Raw genomic sequence first — 23,677 nt, 5'->3', positions numbered from 1 at the left:
TTGTCCTCGATAATTTTGGTTCAGTTGGATTATCTAATCATTTTTGCCATCTCACTCACAGAACTTATTTTGTCATTTTCCCACAATGTAAAAGACTTTTTAATGCCCATGGTATTGTTTATAAAAGTAAAGGTCAAGATCATTTTTACTTAATCCAAAAAGTTTTGGAAAGAGCTGTGGGTTCTAATCCTGGCAAATCTACAGAAAATTTCTGGTAATTCAAGAGGATGCTTTTGGCCTTTTCCTATTTTCCTAGAATATTGTGATAAACAAGGATCAAGTGTTGGCACTTATTTTGACCTGTGGAAGGACAAATGACAGTCAATATAGTAAAATATGAACCATAAAATATTCAGTTGCATTCCATGTGGTTATTTGCAGAATCTGTTACAACTAGGAAGACAGGACTGTTAGAAGAAGTTGGAAATGACATTTCTCTGCATGTTTATTAAAAAAAAAAAAAAGAAAAAAACATTTTTTCAATAATAAAGAAGAAGACCTCCTTCTCAACACTTTTGGAGGAAAAAAAACCCAAACCAAAACCAAAAACCAGTTTGTGAGTTTAGGATGGACAATGTCTCAGACCAGTCAAGAGAAATAAAGTATCAAGGTAGCTAATTTCATTCCCAGTTTATTTTATTTTATTTATTTATTTTTTAGTGGCCACACCTGCAGCATATGGAACTTCCCAGGCCAAGGACTGAACCTGCGCTTTTGCAGCGACCAGAGCCATTGTAGTCAGATTCTTAACCCACTATACCACAGCAGGAACTCCTCCCTGTTTATATTAAAAGAGAATCAAGGTGGTTCATGAAGGTCCTTTAGAAAGTGAAAGTAAAATCCTTCAGTCTATTTAATCCTGGTTAATTTCAAGAGCAACCTGTACAACCATTGGCTAAGATCAGTAAATCGTTTGGCAGTATGAACAGGTTTGATTTTTTTTTGTTTTTTTTTTTTAATGAATGGAAAATATTGTTGTTTTTTCTTCACTGACCATAGATATAAGAACTTTTTTTAATTGAAAAGGGGTATATTCCCCATTAAAATCTCATTAGTGATTTCTAAGGTTCATCCCCAGTGAAGGGAATGCAAATAATTAGTCTGTGTCAAGGGCCTTTTTCTTAATAACAATTTCTGAATTTCTTGCAAATTTTTTATTCCAGTTTTCATGAGATAATTGACACACAGACCTGTGTGAGTTTAAGGCATATGGCATACCAATTTGACTTACATACATCATGAAATATTTAGTGAACATCCATCATCTCATATAGACACAAAAGTAAAGAAAGAGAAAAAAAAAGTTCTTATGGTGAAAACTTTTAGGATTTAATCTCAACTTTCATATGTAGGGTAAATTATATTTATCACATTGTATACTGCATCTCTAGTATTTATTTATCTTGTAACTGGAAGTTTGTAACTTGACTCCTTTCATCGAACCCCCTCCCCCTCCCATCACCACCTCCAGTAACCACAAATCTGATCTCCTTTTCTATATAAGTTAGTTTTTGAAGTATAATTGACCTACAATATTACGTTAGTTCCTGGTACACAACATAGTGATTCAATATTTCTATGCATTTTGAAATAATCTCCACAATAAGTCTAGTTACCATCTGTCACCATAGAAAGCTATTAAAATATGATTGATTCTATTCTCCATACAGTATATTTCATACCCTTGACTCATTTATTTTGCAGCTGGAAGTTTGTACCTCTTAATCTCCCTCACCTATTTCTCTTATCCCTTCTCCCCTCTCCTTTAAAAGGTTAGATTTTTTACTTGTACACAGACTAAATGCAACACTTGTTGGATCTAGAACTTAAGAGGATGCCATAGACTGAATGTTTGTGCCTGCCCAACACACATTCATTCCATATGTTGGACCCTAATCATTGTGATGGTTTGAAGAAGTGGGGCCTTTGGAAGACACTTGGGTCGTAAAAAGTGGTGACAAGGTCACTAACATTCTTAAAAAAAGGCTCTAAGAGAGTCGTTGTCCCTTTCACCTTGTGAGGACATGGCAAAAAGACAACTCTTTATGAATCACCAGACACCGAATCTGCCTTTATTTTGATCTCAGACTTCCAGTCTCCAGAACAGTGAGAAATAAATTTCTGTTCTTTGTTAGCCAACCACCTATGGTATTTTGTTAGAGCAGCCTGAACAGACTAAGGAGAGGATGAGGGAGGGAGGAGGTAAGAAATTCATTTCCATGATAATCCAAGAAAAGTGCAGCGTAATTTAGACTCTAAATTTCTGAAGTTATGGAAAAGAGAAAGGTTACAGGTTAAATTTATATTTTGTTCTTTAAAAAAAATACCAAACAGGAGTTCCCATCATGGAGCAGCAGAAATGAATCCAAATAGGAACCATGAGGTTGCAGGTTCGATCCCTGGCCTTGCTCAGTGGGTTAAGGACCTGGAGTTGCCATGAGCTGTGATGTGTAGGTTGCAGATGCGGCTTGGATCTGGTGTTGCTGTGGCTGTGGTGTAGGCCAGCAGCTATATCTCCAGTTGGATCCCTAGTCTGGGAACCTTCATATGCCGCAGGTGCAGCCCTAAAAATCAAAAAGACAAAAAACAAACAAACAAACAAACAAAAAGATAAGAAATACATTTGTGAATTGTACACGGTAGTTGGGTAATTCAAATAATAAAGTGTTGGAGTTCCCTCATGTCTCACTAGATTAAGGATCCAGCATTGTCACTGCAGTGGCTCTGGTTACTACAGTGGCATGGGTTTGATTCCTGGCCTGGGAACGTCCACATGCTACAGGTGAAGTCAAAAAGATGACAATAATAAAGTATTGATAATTGGATGTATATGTGTGTGTGTGTGTGCGCACGTGTGCACGCCCGTGTTTGGTTTTGTTGAAAACTATCCCTTATCTTTTTAAATTTGAGATACATATTTAAAAAATAACTGATTGGAATAGAATTTAAAGGATGATATATTGATATTAACATTTTAAATTCTTCTTAATCTTGCTATAGCTAAAATCAAGCAGATTATGCCATTAGAAATAATACAATAACACTTTAGGCATTTCACAAAGCCTTAGGGTGAACAGAGGCCAAAGTAAACAAACCAAGGCAATATCAACACCAAAATTTCAAACTCTATTAAAAAAGAATTCAGTGGTGTTGAAAATTCCATGGCTTGAGACACAATGATACATCCAGTTGTTTTATTTCATAATTTGAAATTAAATTGGAATTATCAAGATATATTTTGGCTTTGCAAATAATCTGATAAATATTAAAAGACCTTGAGATGTTAATCATTGCAAATAAAATTAGTTAAGTGGATATTATTTCTGGGAAAAAAACTCATTTGATGTTTTTACTTACACTCAACCCTTTTTGGAAGATCTGTCTTAAATGGCAACCATCCTCTCAACCTGCCTGCCTTTCACTTACAAAACAAGTACACAATCAGTCATTTGATTGTTTGGGCTTTTAAATTTGGCTCTGACTGCTCTGGAGTATGATCCCTTTACTGGAAATTCAGTTAAAGTCACTCCAATCTCCAAACACTAGCCAAAAAAAACTACACTTCCAACTTTCTCTCCTTTTCTCTACTGATCTGCAGATTTGGTACTGATGACACAGAGGATTACAGCTTTTGACAGCAAGACAGGCTAATGAAAAATAATCATTTTCTATCACTTGGCATCTATTTTTCTCTCTTCACTAGGTTCAACTACAATGAGTGTCAACCCTGACTGCCTATTAGACACCTAGAGAGCTTTTAAAAACCCCTATCCTCCTCTGAGAGATTTTTATTTAATAGGTATGAAGTGAGGCCCAAATATCAATATATTAAAGTAACTTTTCAGGTAGTTCTAAGATGTAAACAGAATTGAGAAGACCCTGTGTAGCGAAAGTTAAGATGGAAAGGCTGAACTAGAGCAAGAAACATGGGTGAGAGTGTCTTGCTTGTAACCAACCAGAAGCTGGGCCTTCTCTGTGAACCATTCAGGGTAATCCAAGCCTTTCAGTGAACCAATCTGCTTGGCACACATGAAATAGACTCTAAGTCCCTACTTCCCATGCTTCCTCAGCTTGAACGTGCACAGGAATCACCTCACCATCTGTGAAAGTGCAGATTCTGATCCAGTAGGTTTGCATGGAACCTGAGATTCTGCATTTCTAAAATGCTTCCCAGGGATTCTATTGCTGTTGCTCTACAGACTACACTTTGAGCTGCAAGTGTTTAGAATAAATATGGTCCCATAATAAAAAATGTGGTCAAGTTTCTTTCAAAAATTCAGTGAAAATTTAGAAATAACCTAAACTTCTAATAACAGAGCCAACATGAAGGGAAGTTATTCAATCTGTGTTTTCAGAGTTTTTAATTGTACAGAAAAATCAATAAAATATACAATAAAAGAGGAAAATAGAAACATACATAAATTACACAAGAATATCCCAATTACTTAAAATGGATGGAAATAGCCAACAAAAGTAATCCAGTATGTTAACTGTGATTATAAGCAACTTTTCTTTGCAGTTTTCTGAATTTTTCATTTGATCTAATTAATATTTTACCTTTATAATTAAGTTAAAGATATATTAATCAAAATACTGTATTGTTTCAGATCATATGTTTCTTTCTGATATTTTTGTCAGAGGACATCTGCAAGACTTCATTAGTTTAATTCTGAAATGCTCTAACGCACCAAAGTTCTGTTCATATCTACTGATATGTGTCTTTTTCACAACTCGCGATGAATTCCAAGTGTCCATCACTCTGTAGTACCTTCCTAGATTTGTCTGAACGTAAAAGAAAAAATGTATTTCACACATCACGAAGGTTGAATATTGACAACTGTGAAACTTAAAAAGTTACATTTGATAACCCCAGTTTCTTCTCTTTTCATGAAATTACAGAGCAATCACATTAACAAAAAATAGATGATATATGTGTGTGTGTTTGTTGCTATGTTGCTCATGTTTTTTGCATCTCTTTTTATGAGTATGAGCACACATTACACATCATAATTACATTATATTTATCTACAGATGCAGGACAGTTTAATATTTTTAAAAATTAATAATAAAATGATATGATTCACCATTAAAAAAAAGGATCTAACAAGGTTAAGTCCCTCATACTATGACAAATTTATTTGTAATATTTAGATAAAAGCCCCTCCATTCACCAGAGTCAATGTTTATTTAGAGTCTTTGCCCTTGTCCACCAAGAATTTAGCTAATGAAATAGAACACATGTTCCAGGAAGAAACAAACTTACAGAGAAACCATCAACACTGACCTTGAGTCTTAAACCCACCTGAAAGACATACCCAAAAGTACGTGGGTGGATGAGAATTTATTAGGCTTTTTCAGTAGAAAACCAGGACTTTCTAAACCCATTTGGTGGGGCCATAAGAACTCAACTCAGAAATGGGCTACAAGTTGCAGTTCAGATCTGACTAAGGTATAAGGACAACTTCAACCACAATAAAAACTTTTCTAGAGAGAAAACACCCAGGAATCTTCCCATGATTGGTGATACAGCAACCAAACTGTAACTGAGCAGGGACCTGTGAGCTCCTGGGCACTCAAGCCTTTCTGTGTCCTCCATTTCTTGTTTTTAGAGAATAAGCTTCAGGCTCCATGACTTTCTATGCATTCCAAAGGGCAGTTGCTAATCAGGTAAGGGAGGGGATGCAGAGACCAGGGAGGAGCAGTCAAGAAACAACAGTTCAGGTGTGGGGCAGTGTCCTGATCCCTTCTCAGGGAATATACATAACAATATCTTTGAACCTTTCTGCAAAACTAAAGCCCCCAACAAAAGGAAGAACTACTTGATGAAGCATTATTCATTCTGAGAAGGAGGACAACCAGAACAAGTCCTGGGACCACTAAACACCAGCTTTGAGAAACAATGCAAGCTTGGTCTAACCTGATCCTTATCTGCAGCCCTATTTTCCACTCCCTAAACTCTAAAACCACCTCCTAATCTCTCCCAAAGCAGGAGACATAGTCTTTAAGGCATTAGCCTGCTGTGGCACCCTCATCTGGCAAAGCAATAAAGCTATTTTTTTTTCCTTCACCCAAAACTCTATCTCTGTGTTTCCATGGGGCAACAACGGACAGAGGCCAAGTTTCGGCAACACAACCTGTTACATGTGTTTTGCCTGGATCACCCCTCAGCTCAACCCTACTCAGCCCTTTGACACCACTGAAATACTTCCTTTATCTTGCTGCCCATGTGTGATCCAGCCTATGCTGCAACAAACTAATGTCCAGCTCTGACTGCATATAAAATTCATCAAGGGGACTTTCTGAAAAATATCGGATGTTGGGCCCTACCAGGAAGACCCGAATCCATCTCTCATGATGGAACTAAGACACTGGTACTTATTGTAGCTCCCCAGGAAATTCTACTGCACAGTGAGAGTTGAGATTCTCAGTCATAACCCACTGATTTAGCTCACACATTGCCTTGAACAAAATAAAGCACCTTGGGGTATTGGCATTTTAATATTAATCCCAAGGTAATGTGATTTCAGTATTACGGCCACAGGGAAAGAAAGTAAACACAGGAAAAGAAAAACACAATTTTGACAGTATCAGCACCTCCTGGGATTCTCTAAACTTGGCAAAATAAGTGGTTCTCTTCTTATCTATTTATAAAAATATTCTTTTTTATTTCAGTGTTCTGGAATGTTTTAATTCATTTTATCTAACCTCAAAAGATAAGGTTAAGATTCTAAGATTTTCCAGACAGGCTAGAATGCTGGGCTATGCTCATCAGACTATTTGAAACTGAAGCTAGAGGGGTAGATTTTTACGAGATTTGTAACATACATGCCCCAATTTCCAATAATAATGATCACGTTGTCAGCATGAGCATCTTTTCCTTGACAGGGAGTTGCCTCTGTTCCACCTGTCAAATCTAATCCAGAAGCCCTACAATCTTCATCTTTCCACCCCAAATCATTCTGATCTTTGTAATTCACCCTCACATGGGTATTTTCCCTTCCCCAAAGCTACAATTGTTCTTCTCTACCCAACTTTATTTTTTACCAAATTTGGGTTACCAGATAAAATACAGGACTCCCAGCTAAATTTGAATTTCATATTAAGAACAAGCAATTTGGGACACACTGGAAAAAGTATTCACTCTTTATGCAATATTCAAATTTAACTGGGCATCTTATTTTTTGCTTTTAGTTCAGTTTGGTTGTTTGGTTTGGTTTGTTTTTGGCTAAACCCGGCAACCATATACCAAATATATCTTGAAATATAGCAAAGCATTTTGAAAATTTGGCATTAGAATTATGCAGAAGAAAGCCAAGTAGTTTCAGCTTTCTAACTCAAACCAAGAAAAGGAAAATCCCAATTTTTAATCTTTTAATTAAGGACTTGAAGGGAAAATGAGTAATCAAGCAATCTTGATGAACATTAGTCTGAGTCAGCGTGGAAAAGATCAATTGAAAAAAAAACCAATTTTGAAAACATTATTATCAACATGACATTTCTTTGTAATGGCTCTTGTAAATTGCTTTTTCATTCAGTAAAAATTTTTTGGATTAAGTTCAAGGGTCATCTGCTAATTAGTAAGATTTAGTTTTAAAATTAAAGCAAAAGGAAAATAAGACTATTAAAATAATACTTCCTTCTACTTCAGCTTCTACAGTTTGTATATGGCCCCAGTACCAAACTTTTGATATAGTAAATATTAATATTCAATATTAAATTGAAATTGCCATGAACTATGGTGTAAATCACAGATGCGACTCAGATTCTGCATTGCTGTGGCTGTGGTGTAGGCCGGCAGCTGGAGTTCCCATTCGACCCCTAGCTCGGGAATTTCTCTTTGCCTCGGATGCAGCCGTAGAAAGACAAAAACAAACAAAAAACAAAAAAAACAAAAAAAAATCAACAGACTCATGTATGACCAGAAAGAGATTTGCACAGGGGCATTTATAGCAGTGGTGTTTGTAACAGGAGAGCAAACTAAGCTAAAAATGCTAATAGTCATTAACAGTAGAATATATAAACAATTAACATGTATTCATGTGTTGAAATCCTATAAAATGGTCAAGTTTTATATACACACAATAACATGGTCATAATGCTGGCCAAAGATAAGCAAGAACCATAGCATAATCCCACGCATATAAATCGCAAAAGTAGGCAAACCAAAACATATTGTTCACATTTACAAAGAATTTACTAAAACTATAAGAAGATAAGGGAATAAAAAAAAAAACAAATTCAGGTGACAGTTACCTCTTAAAAGAATGAACAAGATAGGGTGGGGAAAGGAATACAGGGGCTTCAAGGTCATGTAACATTCTGTTTGTTAACATGGGTGCTGGTGGCCACTTCACTGTTCTTTATCCATGTATTTTGTACTTTTATGTCACACTAATAGTCATTACACAAAATAATAAAAATAAACAAACTTCCTCTTCACAGGTATAGTATCTGTATTTGTCTTTTTGAATATACATATGCAATCTCAACAAGTTGATGATTTTTAGGCTTATTTGATTAAAATATCAAACCACCTTTTATTGTTCTTTATACCATTTTCAACAACATCATTGAAGATCAAAAAAAAAATTTAAATGTCAGTAGTCAGTTAAAATTTTATAAAACATGGAGAATGAGGAGATGAAGTTCTTGTTGTGGCTTAGCAGAAATGAATCTGACTAGCATCCATGAGAATGCAGTTTCAATCCCTGGTCTTGCTCAGTGGGTTAAGGATCTGGCATTGCTGCGAGCTGTGGTGTAAGCCAGTGGCTACATCTCTGATTCGATCCCTAACCTGGGAACCCACATAGCCATGGGTGATACCCTAAAAAGACCAAAAAATTTAAAAAAAAAAATTAAAAAGGGAAAGAAAATGAGAAGACAAGAGTGATTGACAGTAGTTAGAATAGTGATCATGGCTAAATGAGGAATTGAGTTTTTTCTTTGTCTACAAGAGCAAGTTGATGGTATTCTTAGTCTGAGATTAAGCAAAAAAATAAAAAAAACAATAAATATGTGTGTGGATGATAAGGTCTCAGAAAGTGGATGAGTTAGTCTTGAATAAACTGGAAAAAGGAGGGGATGGCAAGGCTAGGTTTATAGGAAGTGAGGCAGAAGTGGTTGAGAGTAGCAACCAGGATGTATCTGTGGAAATAAAGGTTGAGAACTATGACGCTTTAGTAGAATTGATGAAAGAAATGAGATCTGCCAAGTAAAAATGCTTGAGAAGTAGTTTTGATGGCCCAACTTAAGTTATTAGAATCAATTATAAGATACCAATCTGCAAAATCTTTGCCCAGCTGTTTAGAAATAGGAAACATTTTAGTAATAGTTATTTGCTGATGAAAGTGTCTGAGGATAAAGATAGCTGCAAGTGAATTAATCAATCATAACATATGTATATACGATTTTCTAGAAAAAATTGTCATAAAGAAAGGAAGAAATGGGTCTCACTGAATAAGAAGTTGAAGGATACGAAGTCGAAGGCCAGGGATAGTGGAATAAATTAATGAGTGCTCTAGAAGGGTATGGCATTAGGCATTATGCTCAGAGAGCAAAGAGACATATTTTCAGTGGTGGAACAACTTGAAGCCAGTGAAAGGCAGCTCCTTTGGCCAAAGGGAATTCCTAGAGAGGAACTCTTGTCTTGTATGCCTGGCAAAATAGGAAGCCTGAATTCTCATAGGGTGTATCTTCTACTCTCCAGATCAGCTATATCTTACCAAAATCCTCCTACTTGCCACTACTTGTTAGTCTGATTAACCTTATGCCATCAGGATAATGGACCACCTCTGGAATGTCCAGATGGTACAGGTCCTTTCAGACTAAATTATGACATAGAGAGTAAGAAAGTTAACGTAACTCTGGAGCAAAGCATAAGTACATCCTTGATTGTCAACATTAATCTGTATTGCTTCTGTTGCTCCTTCTTGACATGGAAAACAAAACAGACTCACCATACTGAATTGTGAATGTGAATTGTATCATACTAAGATTTTATTGATCTTCTTCAGAAAAGATACCACATCTAATACAGCAGTTGCAATTAGGGTTACCATCTGCCTAGGTTTATAGTAAACTCTTAGCCTCTGCCAAAGTCTATTTATTCTTTAAAAATTAGACTGCTGAATTAAATAAAATGTGATGAGGACTAATATACTTGAATTATTTAGGTTTTTAAGGGCAATGTTCTCTGATGTTTCTCCTGGGATATGATTAAAGTTTGTTATCTTGGCTGGGAGGTGGGGGAAAGAAGTGGCAGAGAAGCCCATTTCACAGCTCTCATTTGGCCTTTCCTACTGTGTTAGCTTTTACCCCTCAAGACAAGAGACCAGTGTGGGCATTCTGCCAACTACCAACTGTATCCATTCCAACTGCATATTTAGGGACAGGAAAAATAAATACCAGATGAATATGTGGGCCCAGGGCACTGGACTTGGGCCCGGATTCCATCTTTTAATCTAACCCACATATGTGTGTTCACTCTCTAAGAGAGGGATTCTTCATGATATATGGATCCTAGGGTATCAACCTCAACCTAAGCCCCACGTCTAACTGTCCTCAAAATATCTGAGTATTCTTCTTACTTGTATAAATGGCCATAGGGTGCTTTAGGGGAATCATTACACACACTTGCTGTGGTATTTTGGGTGCTTTCTCATGCAGATCCAGCCTTTCCTCCAGTCAGTGATTCAGGATCTAAAAAACAAAGGAAGTCCAAATATTAGACAAGGAATTATGAAATTTTATTGGGGTGACTAGCCAATAAATCTTTGTTCTCTTTGGCTTATAAATGTTATAACATGAACAACACTTTTCTTGACTGGCCATTTATCTTGCACCAAAGAATATCATGTCCTACAATATCTCTGTTCTCTACAGGCCAGCTCCCCTCAGCTGTCTTTCAGATCTTGCCACCAGTTATGATGGTTGCACCTACACTGCTTCTAAAGTTTAAGTTCTCATACCTTATCAGAACTAGTCTGGAACCCCCCCATCCCCATAGCTATCAGGAAGCCCAATTCTGTAACAGCATCTCCTTTGTCAACCCTGGCTCATCAGAGACATTCACCACTGAGCTACTTGGAAGTGCTACAGCCTGGTGTCCCCTAATCAGAGATCTCTTCATCTTATCAGCTGGGTAGGTGGAGTGTCCCCCAGATTCTCCCACGGTGAGCTGGGGTTTGCAGCCTTATATCACATACCTCTCCTGGTCTCCTCACCTCTCTGAACATTTTGCTCCACTGTCTGCCATAGTAGTTCTAGCATCACTCTTTTATTTATTGAGGGCCCTATGCTTATCACTTTTTCCAGCTTCCAAGAATATTAGCATGTTAAGGCTGTTTCCTGAGGTCCCTCAACAGGGTAATAAATCTTAGATTATGAGACAGTGCTTTCCTACTGATGAACCTGCTCTTATCTAAAGTCAGATTTGACCCGCTCACCTAGATCCAGCATGCCCAGAACTCAGTCACATATACCCTCCCCAGGCTCCAGCTGGGCCATGTTGACTAGCCCCACAGTGTCTCCTATTTAGTGCCAGCATGTTTCTGGCAGGGAACTATTATGACTTGACCCTAGTTTTTTTGTGTTTGTATTGTCTATTCTAGGCCCGCACCCATGGCATATGGAGGTTCCCAGGCTAGGGGTCTAATTAGAGCTGTAGCCACCAGCCTATTCCAGAGCCACAGCAATGTGGGATCTAAGCTGCATCGGCAACCTACACCACAGCTCACGGCAATGCAGGATCCTTAACCCACTGAGCGAGACCAGGGATCAAACCCACAACTTCATGGTTCCTATTCAGATTCTTTAACCATTGAGCTACAACAGGAACTCCAACCCTAGTTATTTTTTATGGTCAGCAGGAGAGGTGGGGATAGAACCAAAAGAGTTCTATCATTGTTTTGCAAGGCAGAGGCCCCTGTGTTATCTTACAGCAGGGCAGGGATGCTAGAGTTTAATAGGGAAGAGAAGGGCTGCTTCTCTGGGTCCATGGTCCAAGGGAAGCTGGAGATTCAAGATTTCCAAGAAGAGGGACTCGGGTATCTGCATCCCACATCTCAGGGTCAAACACCTTTGAAATCAAGGTCCTGAGCATAGCAGTATTGCCACGGTTAATAATTCAACATTACCTGGTGCTTTTCTGCTCCTAGAATTAGGTCCTGGGCTTTATTATCAGCTATTTTTTGTCCTCTGGTTGTTGGAGATGAGAGTCTCTTTATAGGCTGCTTAAGAGAACCTCTGGCTTTCACACATCTCCTTAAATTAGAGATGAATCACCTTCTGACTTTTTTTTTTTTTTTCTAATAGCATCCAGCAAAAACTAGGAGGTCTCCTCCCTATGCTTATCACTTTCTTCAAACTTCTTCCAAATCTCTAATTTAAAAATAATCCTTTATAGTATGTGTTAGGTAGTGTTTAAATTTTGTAATAACAGCATAACTGAGGATGTTTCCACTTTTCCTCATTCTAAATAACGCAGATAAGCAAATTGTACATCTTTTCTTCTTTCCCATCTACTTAGTTGCGTTACATTCCTAGAAGAGGAATTTTGTGGTCAAATGGTACATCTAGCTTCAGAGCTTTTGGTAAATGTTGTCTATTATGTTCCAGAAATGCTGGGTCAGTTTACAACTCCTCTGGCAGTGAATGAGAGCACCTGTACATGCAGAATCAATGAAGTTTATCTGGCACAGTGTTGCCCAAGTGTTTTCTGAATGTCCCTGGGCTCTGGGACTGAGAAGCTCTAGGGACTGGTGTGTGTGTGGTGAGGGGGCATCCTGGGGAAGGAGGAGCCATCTATGGAGGAGGGAAAAGTCAGCAAATGGCACGACTGGTGGGCACCCATGCACGCGCGCGCATGCACGCACGCACACACACAGACACACGCATTGTTTCAAAAAGAACATTTATTTTTTGCTTTATTTATTTGACTTCTTCTTAAGGTTTACTTGAAGCAAACGGCCAAGTAAAGTCACTTGGAATGTCACTACTTCTTACCCAATCTCCCAGTGTTTTAGATGAGGAGGCAAGTGAATCTTGAAAAGCTAGAGGGCTCTGGGCAGCCAAGACACGAACCTCGGGTTGGTGCCATCAAAGCAAATGATCCCCTCCACGCTACTGTTTGGAAATGTTTTCTTTTTCCTGATTACCCGGCCAGAAAATAGTTCAAGGTGATTTAAGTGTAAAAAGGACTAGGACTTTCTCCTTAAAACTAGTTGCTTCTTTTGAGGAAGGGGTACCACTCTTTTCCTGAGTTTTAATAAGGAACCTTTTTTGCCTTTCCCACTTGTGACTTTCTGCAACTGACCATCAGGTTCTGCAGCTCTCCAGATGCAAAGCAGCCTCACTATGTGGATTCTCAAAACACATTATTTTAAATGGAAGATCAAAGATTAAACAAGCTGCCTTGGTTTTCTATCAATTGCATAGTGGGATTCACATTTTCCCTTATCGCTTCTAAATATCTGATTGATAATATTTTCTAAACAGTAGTTAGTAACTCATTTACCAGATCATAATTTACTAATTCACCTTGGGTTTGAGGAACATCATCTTAGTTATTCAGTCCTTGGACATTACCAGGGCCATTTCTGTTTCAGGTTTTCCATATTTTAACAATTATTTTCAGTTCATGTATTTTCACCTTCAGGCAATTTCAAGAGATAACCATTTTAAACATCAAAAAGGGAATAATGATAAGTACTTTACTTGAACTTAGAACTTTCAAACTATAAATTTTGAACTCTAAAAATAACCTGAATTATTTCTAGTTTTTACACTGTTTTTATTATTAACTCTTTATCTTCTTAGTCAATATTTCCCATCCTATGATCTACACTTACCATTTATAGTACTACCTTCTATGTACTACAATACGTATCTGCATTACCTCATTTAATCCTCATGGTAACAAATATTTATGTAGGTTGGGGACTGTCATTACCTCCATTTCACAGTTGCAGAAATGGAGTCTTAAAGAGGTTAAGTGCCAAATACATTTTTATTTTTTGTCTTCTTAGGGCTGCCCTATGAGGCATATGGAAGTTCCCAGGCTGGGGGTCGAATTGGAGCTGTAGCTGCCAGCCTACACCACAGCCACAGCAATGCCAGATCCGAGCCGTGTCTGAGATCTACACCACAGCTCACAGCAACACCAGATACTTAACCACTGAGCGAGGCCAGGTATCGAAACTGTGTTCTCATGGATACTAGTTAGGTTCATTTCCACTGAGCCACAAAGGGAACTCCATTTTTTTTTTTTATCATGGTTCATCTGTTTCTGAAATTCAACTTTTCATCCAGTACATTTTATGCCCCCTAGAGTTCAGAAAGATTTTCTGCAATTGAGCCTTAATTTCTACAGTCTCTCTAAGCTCTCCAAGTCATATTTCAAATTACAGAAATTTTATTAGACACATAGTAAAATATACTTTATACTCACAGTCAAATCTATCCAGACTTTGCACATTGAACACAGCCTATGACAGATACAAGCACTACGTTGCCACCAGATCCTTCAACATTCAGTAATTCCTTTGTGAAGTGAAATGAAAATACAGAATCATAATGGTTCAGTTTATAAAATGCTAAAATTCTTGAAATGCAGGGCTTTATCTAGCCAGAAGTATTTATAAATATTTGTAAAATATAAGCCTAGAAAGTTAAATTAGAAAGATCAGGAGCAAGTCTGCTCAATTGTCTCTTTTCAGAAACCACATCCTTTGACTTTATAATTCTTCTCAATAGATGTATCTTTAGTTCTTGGATGTGAACTGATAGAAATTAAAAGAATTATACTCTTGAATTAATCTAAAGACAACAGTAAATCTTTATTGTCATATGCATTATATCAGTACTGTCGATAATTCTGAAAAAAATCATTCAATGATGAGGATTCATTTTGGCCTAATAACTGTGTTTCGATCATATTTAAAACCCAAAAAGGGAGAGTGAGGGATGTTGACAAGGCTGTTACCATCACTTATAAAAATTAAAATTATTTAGAATTCATTTCACATTTTACATCTGACAATAGGACATGAAACTATGAAGTATTCTACTTAGCTCACATTTTTATATAGTTGGCAAAATATTTGCATGCCTCTTCGGATGAATCCCACTGATAAAATTTTTGTGAGATGACAAATAGCTTTCTTTGTACATCAATTTAGCAAATATATCCTATGAGGCTAAACAAATTTACTTAAGGTCAACACAGAACATAGGCCAGATTACAAAAAATAGTGTAAGATTATATTTTATATGTCATGACAATCCATTAGCGTTATTGTTATGTTAGAGGCCATTTTCAATACTGGGTCTGCCTCTGCCTGTTTCTGTCTAGTTACCAAGTACCATAGATTCCCCTGTGTATTAATGTCTTAATTTAAATTTTTGAGAAATGGATCTAATTGACCCATCTCACATTTTGATGCCCACATTTAGGTCTCCTGTGATAAATGTGACTTGTGCTAACATCATAGCCCATTGCAAGCAGGACTGTTGACAGTACACAGCAGACTGGAACTCTACTCTTGTGGTCACCAGAACAGCCCTGGGTCTGGCTGGCTTGAAGTGTAGTGTTGCCTTATTTCCAGAATTTTTTTCAGGTTTCACTGGAAACTTACAATAAAGCTCAAATTTTATTTGAACTAGTTTGAGAAGGTTTCTGTTTCTTATAAATAAAGAGCCTATTCCAGAACAGATGCTAAACACCTTGTCAAAATCTTTCACGTCCACATTTTATGTCTTCAAATATATTGTGGAACTAATACACATTATGTCTTTGAAAAATTATGTCTTTTTTAGGGGAAGTTCAAAGTTAAAATAAAATATGCTCAACTTCTATGAAAAGAGACAGCAACTCTAACATACAGGAAAATGCACAAATTGAGGGCACATTAGGAAGTAGAAAAAAAGGGAGGGAGAAAAAGAACAATCTTTCCTTTGTTTCACTTTCCCAGAGATTTAGGTGTTAGATGGAACTTGTTTCTCTAAATTGAAATACAATGTGGCATTTAAATGGGTATCTCTGAAGCCAGACTCCTTAGCAAATTGTGGCTTTTCTAAACTTAGCTAAATAACCTAGGAAACTAACCTCTCTATGCCTCAGTTTTTCATCCTTAAATTTGGTGGAATAGCTTTCAGCTTTTAATTAGTTATCTTAGGTCCTATAAAAATAGGCTAAATGCCTTTTATGTATTCATAAAAACTAGACAAACATATAGCTCCAGTAGGCATGTCTTATAGTGTATTGATTGGACAAAGGTAGGGCACTGACCTTAGCTTACTTTGTGATCTGGCTATGGAGTCTGAAGGCAAAAAGACTGAAGCTTCTTTCTCAGCTTCTCAAGACAGTGCAGACCCTCTACAGCCCCATTTGGGGAATTTCAGCAGCCCTAGACCATAATACAGCTGTCCTTCCTCCATTAGGAAACCTCATCATATAAAATTCTTTATTCTATTTCCATAGAGGTATACCTACTTAAACGTCCCATATGCTCTGGAACTGAATAGCACCTGAGCAAATAATGTGTGCAATTCGTGATAGGCAGCAATGTTACTCTTGTCCCAAGATCTCATTTTGGCAGGAGCTACAAATCTATGACCCAGAATTGCATAGATTCCCAACCCTGACTTGCAAACCTAGTCAACCTATAGGGTCTGGACTCTACATCCTTGTCTGAGGATCTCACCACTTCGCCCAGTAAATATGTGATGCTTGGTTCCTTCCTGGCTGCCTGGTTTCAATCCTATTACTCTGATGATCTAAGGGAGGTACTCGGTATCCTCCAACTCGACTAGTTTCAAACATCCAGAGTTTACTGTCTGGATTGAAGCTATTCCCCTGTCCGCTGTGTTTCTTTGCCTAACCTCTTGGTCAGGTTTGCTTGGTCCAGGGCTCTTGGTTCCTACCACCCACAGCTCAGGTAATATCAGAACCACACTGGCCTCTTTGGGAACAGCCAAGTAGGTGGGTATCAGGACAGTGGTTAGAATTAATATTTACAGAATGACTACTAAGTTTAGGAGCTATTCTAGATACTACAAATGTGTGTGTGTGTTCAATCCTCATTAAAACCTATGGTACAAAGATTATTAATCCCATCTTACAAATGAAAAAACTAAGGCTCAGAAATCATACATAACCTATAAGAAAAAGTGCACAATCAATGCACAGGGGAATTTCTGCCTCCTCATCACCACTGCACATAATTGCATCTATGACACATCATTAGTAGTTGGATGTCTGCTTTCATCCTTGGCTTGCTTTCCTTCACTTCTTTGTGGAAAGAACTGCCCATGGGGTTATTTATTTATTTTTTTCTAAATAAATCTTGGCTATTAAAATGACTCAGAGTTTCCTGGAACCAGCCATTCACTGGGACCCATATTGTACGGATTCTTCCTGAACTTCTTGACTTTTGATTTGAGCCAGAAAGGGAAACACAGCATAATGGTTAATACACAAGTTTGATGGCTAGACCAAGGTGCAGTCAAGTTCTGACACCAAGGCCCACTAGTGTGCCATCAGGGACTAACTGTAACATCTATATGCAACTATGCACATGAAGCTTTTCACAGGACCTGAGAAGGGAGGGAGAATAAGGTCTTAAGAAACTGCTGTTCCGCTATTTCATGTTATTATCTCTTATTCATGTTCTTCCAATGCACCACCCCAACCCTGTGTTCTGAACTGAGGTCAAGCAGACAATAGCGCGAGTAAAAGTTAAGTAAGTGGCATACAATTCCAAGACTTGAGAAATTAGTTTTCTCTTCAACATTCTGTCCTCAACTTCCTGTCAAGAGCAGAAAACATGAGGGTGTGGAAGATTTAGGAAGGAGGAAAAGAGGGTCACATTCCAGTTCTTTTCTGAGCATTCAATTGACCTGCTATAGTAAGTCATGGCTTTGAAACTAGGAAAAGAGTTGATGGAGTTAAACTACAGAGGCTGCCTGGAACCACATTAGTGAATGGAAAGTGAGCCAGAATTTACCAGTGAAGAGAGGAAAGTTTCCACCTGGATACTGATGCAGACCTGGCTAGGCTGGCATACTATTTTTTACGTAATAGCTAAAACCACGGTGCTGGCTACACTCTGCCCTCCATGATTTTCAGGCAGACAATAGCTCAAAAAATAGTTTTAATAGTTCCCGTTGTGGTGCAGTGGAAATGAATCTGACTAGTGTCCTTGAGGAGGCGGGTTCATTCCCTGGCCTCACTTAGTGGGTCAGGGATCCCATGTTGCCATCGACTGTGGTGTGGGTCATAGACACGCCTTGGATCCAGCATTGCTTGTGGCTGTGGTGTAGGCTGGCAGCTGTAGCTTCGATTTGACCCCTAGCTTGGGAACTTCTATATGCCATGGGTGCAGCCCTAAAAAGTAAAAAAAAAAAAAAACAAAAAAACAAAAAAAAAAACCCAAAACAACAACAAAAAAACCCAGTTTTTAGAAATTGAGAGCATATCCTCTTAATGACTGAGCAACTCCAAGTAAGTTTTTGAAGTCTTTTGAAGTCTATATTTTTTTCATCTCTAAAACTAATTATTTTTTATATTGACTGCCTACAGCTTCACCAGTGAATGTTGAGTGCCAAAAATTGATAAGAAATTTTTTTTGACTGAGCCCATGGCATGTGGAAGTTCCCAGGCTAAGGACCGAACCTGCATCACATCAGTAACCAGAGCCACAGCAGTGACCATGCCAGATCCTTAACCCACTGAGCCACCAGGGAACTCCCAGCAAACCATTTTAAGTGCAAGCCAGTTGAGCTGCATTACCATCAGCCCAGTTTTATGTTCTCTGCAGCAGATCAGTTAGTGTCTCTGACCTCTGTTTTCTCCTCCACAAAGTAAATTATCTCTTTTTTTTTGCATTTATTAAAGTATAATTGACATATAAGAGCATGTTAATTTTAAGTGTATATCATAGCAATTTGATATTTATATACATTTCAAAATGGTCACCACAATAATTCTAGTTACCATCTGTCACCATAGAAGTTAATACAATAGTATTAACTATATTCCTGATGCTGTACATCATATCCCCACAACTTATTTTATTTTTTTTTGTCTTTTGTCTTTTTGTTGTTGTTGTTGTTGTTGTTGTTGTTGCTATTTCTTGGGCCACTCCTCGGCACATGGAGGTTCCCAGGCTAGGGGTTGAATCGGAGCTGTAGCTGCCAGCCTACGCCAGAGCCACAGCAACGCGGGATCCAAGCCGCGTCTGCAACCTACACCACAGCTCACGGCAACGCCGGATCGTTAACCCACTGAGCAAGGGCAGGGACCGAACCCACAACCTCATGGTTCCTAGTCGGATTCGTTAACCACTGCGCCACGACAGGAACTCCCCACAACTTATTTTATAACTGGACATTTGTACCTCTTAATGCTCACCTACTTGCAAAACCCACTCCCCTCTGGCAACTACCTTTTTTTTTCTGTATCCATAAGTTTCTTTCTGCTTTTTGTTTCTTTGTTTTGGTTTTTAGATTCTATATTTAAGTGAAAATATATGTTAATTGTCTTTTTTTTTTTTTTGCCTTTAAGGGCTGCACCTGAGGCATATGGAAGTTCCCAGGCTAGGGGTCGAATTGGAGCCACAGCTGCCAGCCTACACCACAGCCACAGCAACACCAGATCCTTAACCCACTAAGTGAGGCCAGGGATCAAATCTCAATCCTCATGGATCCTAGTAGGGTTCTCTAACTGCTGAGCCACAGTGGGAACTCCTTAATTATCTTTCTACATCTGACTTGGTATAATACCCTGTAGGTTCATTCACACTGTTGCAAATAGCAAGATTTCAATCTTTTTATGGCTGAATAATATTCCTCTGTGTGTGTGTATGTGTGTTCTTTATCCAGGTTGTTTCCATATCTTGGCTCCTATAAATAAAGCTGCTCTGAACATCAGGGTGCATGTATCTTTTGAATTAGTGTTTTCATTTTCTTTGGATAAATACCCCGAAGTAGAATTGCTTGATAGTATGGCAGTTTTATTTTTAATTTTTTGAGAAATTTTCATATTTTTCATAGTAGCTATGCCAATTTACATTCCCACCAAAGTGTGTGATGATTCCCTTTCTTCACATCTTCACTGACATTTGTTGTTTTTGTCTTTTTGATAATTACTCTGACTTGTATGAGGTGATATCATATTGTGGTTTTCATTTGCATTTCCCTGATGATTAGTGATGTTGGGAACTTTTCAGATGCCTGTCAACCATCTCTATGTCTTCTTTGGAAAAATGCCTATTCAGGTCCTCTACGCATTTTTTTAATCTGGTCGTCGATATTGAGTTGTATAAGTTCTTCATATATTTCAAATGTTGACTCCGTATCAGATACCTGACTTGCAAATATCTTCTCCAATTTGGTAGATTACCTTCTCTTTTTTTTTTTTTTGATGGCTTCCTTTTATGCAAAAGATTTTTAGTTTAAGGTAGTTCTATTCGTTTATTTCTGCTTTTGTCACCCTCGCATGAGGAGTCAGGTCCAAAAAAATACTGCTATGATTGATGTCAAAGAGCATGCTGCGTATGGTTTCTTCATGGTGTTTTTATACTTTTGTCTTACATTCAAGGCTTTAACCAATTTTGAATTCATTTTTGCACGTGGTATAAGATAGTGATCCAGTTTCATTCATTTGCATGTATCTGTCTGGTTTTTCTGAATGTTCTCCATTGTGTATTCTTGCCTCTATTGTCATAAATTAATTTACCATCTAAGTTTGGGCTTATTTTTGGGCTCCCTTTTCCACTGATCTATAGGTTTGTTTTCATGCCAGTACCATGCTGTTTAATTAGGAAGCATGATACCTCTAGCTTTTTTTCCTTTCTCAAGATTTCCCATCCATATAGGAAGAGAAGAGATCAAACTGTCACTGTATGCAGATGACATGATTCTATACCTAGAAAACCCTAAGGACTCAACCCCAAAACTCCTTGAACTGATGAATAAATTCAGCAAAGTGGCAGGATATAAGACTAACATTCAGAAGTCAGTTGCATTTCTGTATACCAGCAATGAAACATTAGAAAAGGAATACAAAAATACGATACCTTTTAAAATTGTACCACACAAAATCAAATACCTCGGAATACACCTGACCAAAGAGGTAAAGGACCTATATGCCGAGAACTATAAAACTTTAATCAAAGAAATCAAAGAAGATGAAAAGAAATGGAAAGATATTCCATGTTCCTGGATTGGAAAAATCAATATTGTGAAAATGGCCATCCTACCCAAAGCAATCTACAGATTCAATGCAATCCCTATCAAATTACCCATGACATTTTTCACAGAACTAGAACAAACAATCCAAACATTTATATGGAACAACAAAAGACCCAGAATCGCCAAAGCAATCCTGAGAAACAAAAACCAAGCAGGAGGCATCACTCTCCCAGACTTCAAGAAATACTACAAAGCCACAGTCATCAAAACAGTGTGGTACTGGTATCAAAACAGACAGACAGACCAATGGAACAGAATAGAGAATCCGGAAATTAACCCTGACACATATGGTCAATTAATCTTTGACAAGGGAGGCAAGAACATCAAATGGGAAAAGGAAAGTCTATTCAGCAAGCATTGCTGGGAAACCTGGACAGCTGCATGCAAAGCAATGAAACTAGAACACACCCTCACACCATGCACAAAAATAAACTCCAAATGACTGAAAGACTTACATATACGACAGGACACCATCAAACTCCTAGAAGAAAACATAGGCAAAACACTCTCTGACATCAACATCATGAATATTTTCTCAGGTCAGTCTCCCAAAGCAATAGAAATTAGAGCAAAAATAAACCCATGGGACCTCATCAAACTGAAAAGCTTTTGCACAGAAAGGAAACCCAAAAGAAAACAAAAAGACAACTTACAGAATGGGAGAAAATAGTTTCAAATGATGCAACTGACAAGGGCTTAATCTCTAGAATATATAAGCAATTTATACAACTCAACAGCAAAAAAACCAATCAATCAATGGAAAAATGGGCAAAAGACCTGAATAGACATTTCTCCAAAGAAGATATACAGATGGCCAACAAACACATGAAAAAATGCTCAACATCGCTGATTATAAGAGAAATGCAAATCAAAACTACCATGAGATACCACCTCACACCAGTCAGAATGGCTATCATTCATAAATCCACAAATAACAAGTGCTGGAGGGGCTGTGGAGAAAAGGGAACCCTCCTGCACTGTTGGTGGGAATGTAAACTGGTACAGCCACTATGGAGAACAGTTTGGAGATACCTTAGAAATCTATACATAGAACTTCCATATGACCCTGCAATCCCACTCTTGGGCATCTATCCAGACAAAGCTCTACTTAAAAGAGACACATGCACCTGCATGTTCATTGCAGCACTATTCACAATAGCCAGGACATGGAAACAATCCAAATGTCCATCGACAGAGGATTGGATTCGGAAGATGTGGTATATATACACGATGGAATACTACTCAGCCATAAAAAAGGATGACATCATGCCATTTGCAGCAACATGGATGGAACTAGAGAATCTCATACTGAGTGAAATGAGCCAGAAAGACAAAGACAAATACCATATGATATCACTTATAACTGGAATCTAATATCCAGCACAGATGAACATCTCCTCAGAAAAGAAAATCATGGACTTGGAGAAGAGACTTGTGGTTGCCTGATGGGAGGGGGAGGGAGTGGGAGGGATCGGGAGCTTGGGCTTATCAGACACAACCTAGAATAGATTTACAAGGAGATCCCGCTGAATAGCATTGAGAACTATGTCTAGATACTCATGTTGCAACAGAAGAAATGGTGGGGGAAAAACTGTAATTGTAATGTATACATGTAAGGATAACCTGATCCCCTTGCTGTACAGTGGGGAAAAAAAAAAAAAAAAGATTTCCTTATCTATTTGAGGTCTTTTGCAGTCCTAAACAAATTTTAGAGTTCTTTGTTTTAGTTCTACAAAAAAAAAAAAAAAAAAAAAAATGCCATTGGTATTTTGATAGATATTGCACTGAATCTTAGATTGCTTTGAATAGTACGGAAATTTTTTAGCAATATTAATTCTTTTAATCCATGAACACAGGATAACTTTCTATTTTATGTGTTTTTTTCAATTTCTTTCACCAAAGCCTTATAGTTTTCAGAGTATAGGTCTTTCCTCTTCTTTGTTAAATTTATCCCTATTTTTTTTTGTCTTTCTGTGTTTTAGGGCCACACATGTGGCATATAGAGCTTCCCAAGCTAGGGGTCCATTCAGAGCTGTAGCCACTGGGGCCTACGCCAGAGCCACAGCAATGCAGGATATGAGCCATGTCTGCGACTTAACACCAAAGCTCGGGCAACTCCAGATCCTTAACCCACTGAGCGAGGCCAGGGATCAAACCCACGTCCTCATGGATGCTAGTCAGTTTCGTTAACCACTGAGCCATGACAGGAACTCCTATCCCTAATTATTTTATTATTTTGATACAATTGTAATAAATTTTTTTCCTTAAGTTCTCTGATAGTTCATTATCACTGCATAGAAACACAGCCTATTTCAGTATATTAATTTTTATCCTGCAGCTTTATTAAGTTCATCATTTCCTGCAACATTTCTAAATTCATTGATGAGCTTTAATAGTTTTTTGTGACATCGTTAGGATTTTCTGTTTA

At 37.8% G+C, this 23,677-nt stretch overlaps 1 protein-coding gene across 5 annotated transcripts in view; it reads right to left on the bottom strand.

Annotated features, from left to right (window-relative positions):
• The window catches only part of TENT5A (terminal nucleotidyltransferase 5A), a 374,940-nt gene that overhangs the window by 75,604 nt on the left and 275,659 nt on the right, over positions 1-23,677 (bottom strand). For 4 of the 5 annotated variants that reach the window (XR_014840198.1, XR_014840195.1, XR_014840194.1 and 1 more), the window contains one exon: positions 10,587-10,698. The gene's annotated coding sequence lies outside the window, so the exon portion shown is untranslated. Of the gene's footprint in view, positions 1-10,586; positions 10,699-14,446; positions 14,539-23,677 lie in introns of all 5 variants that reach the window. The other variant, XR_014840196.1, reaches the window with a different exon arrangement.

This window comes from Sus scrofa, chromosome 1 (assembly GCF_054392235.1).
Source record: "Sus scrofa isolate SSC_HxYL_T2T_F1_AM1 chromosome 1, Sscrofa_HxYL_maternal_Yorkshire_Landrace_v2.0, whole genome shotgun sequence".
Taxonomy (NCBI): domain Eukaryota; kingdom Metazoa; phylum Chordata; class Mammalia; order Artiodactyla; family Suidae; genus Sus; species Sus scrofa.
Note: the sequence above shows the minus strand (reverse complement) of the source record. Positions and strands in the feature narration are given on the sequence as shown.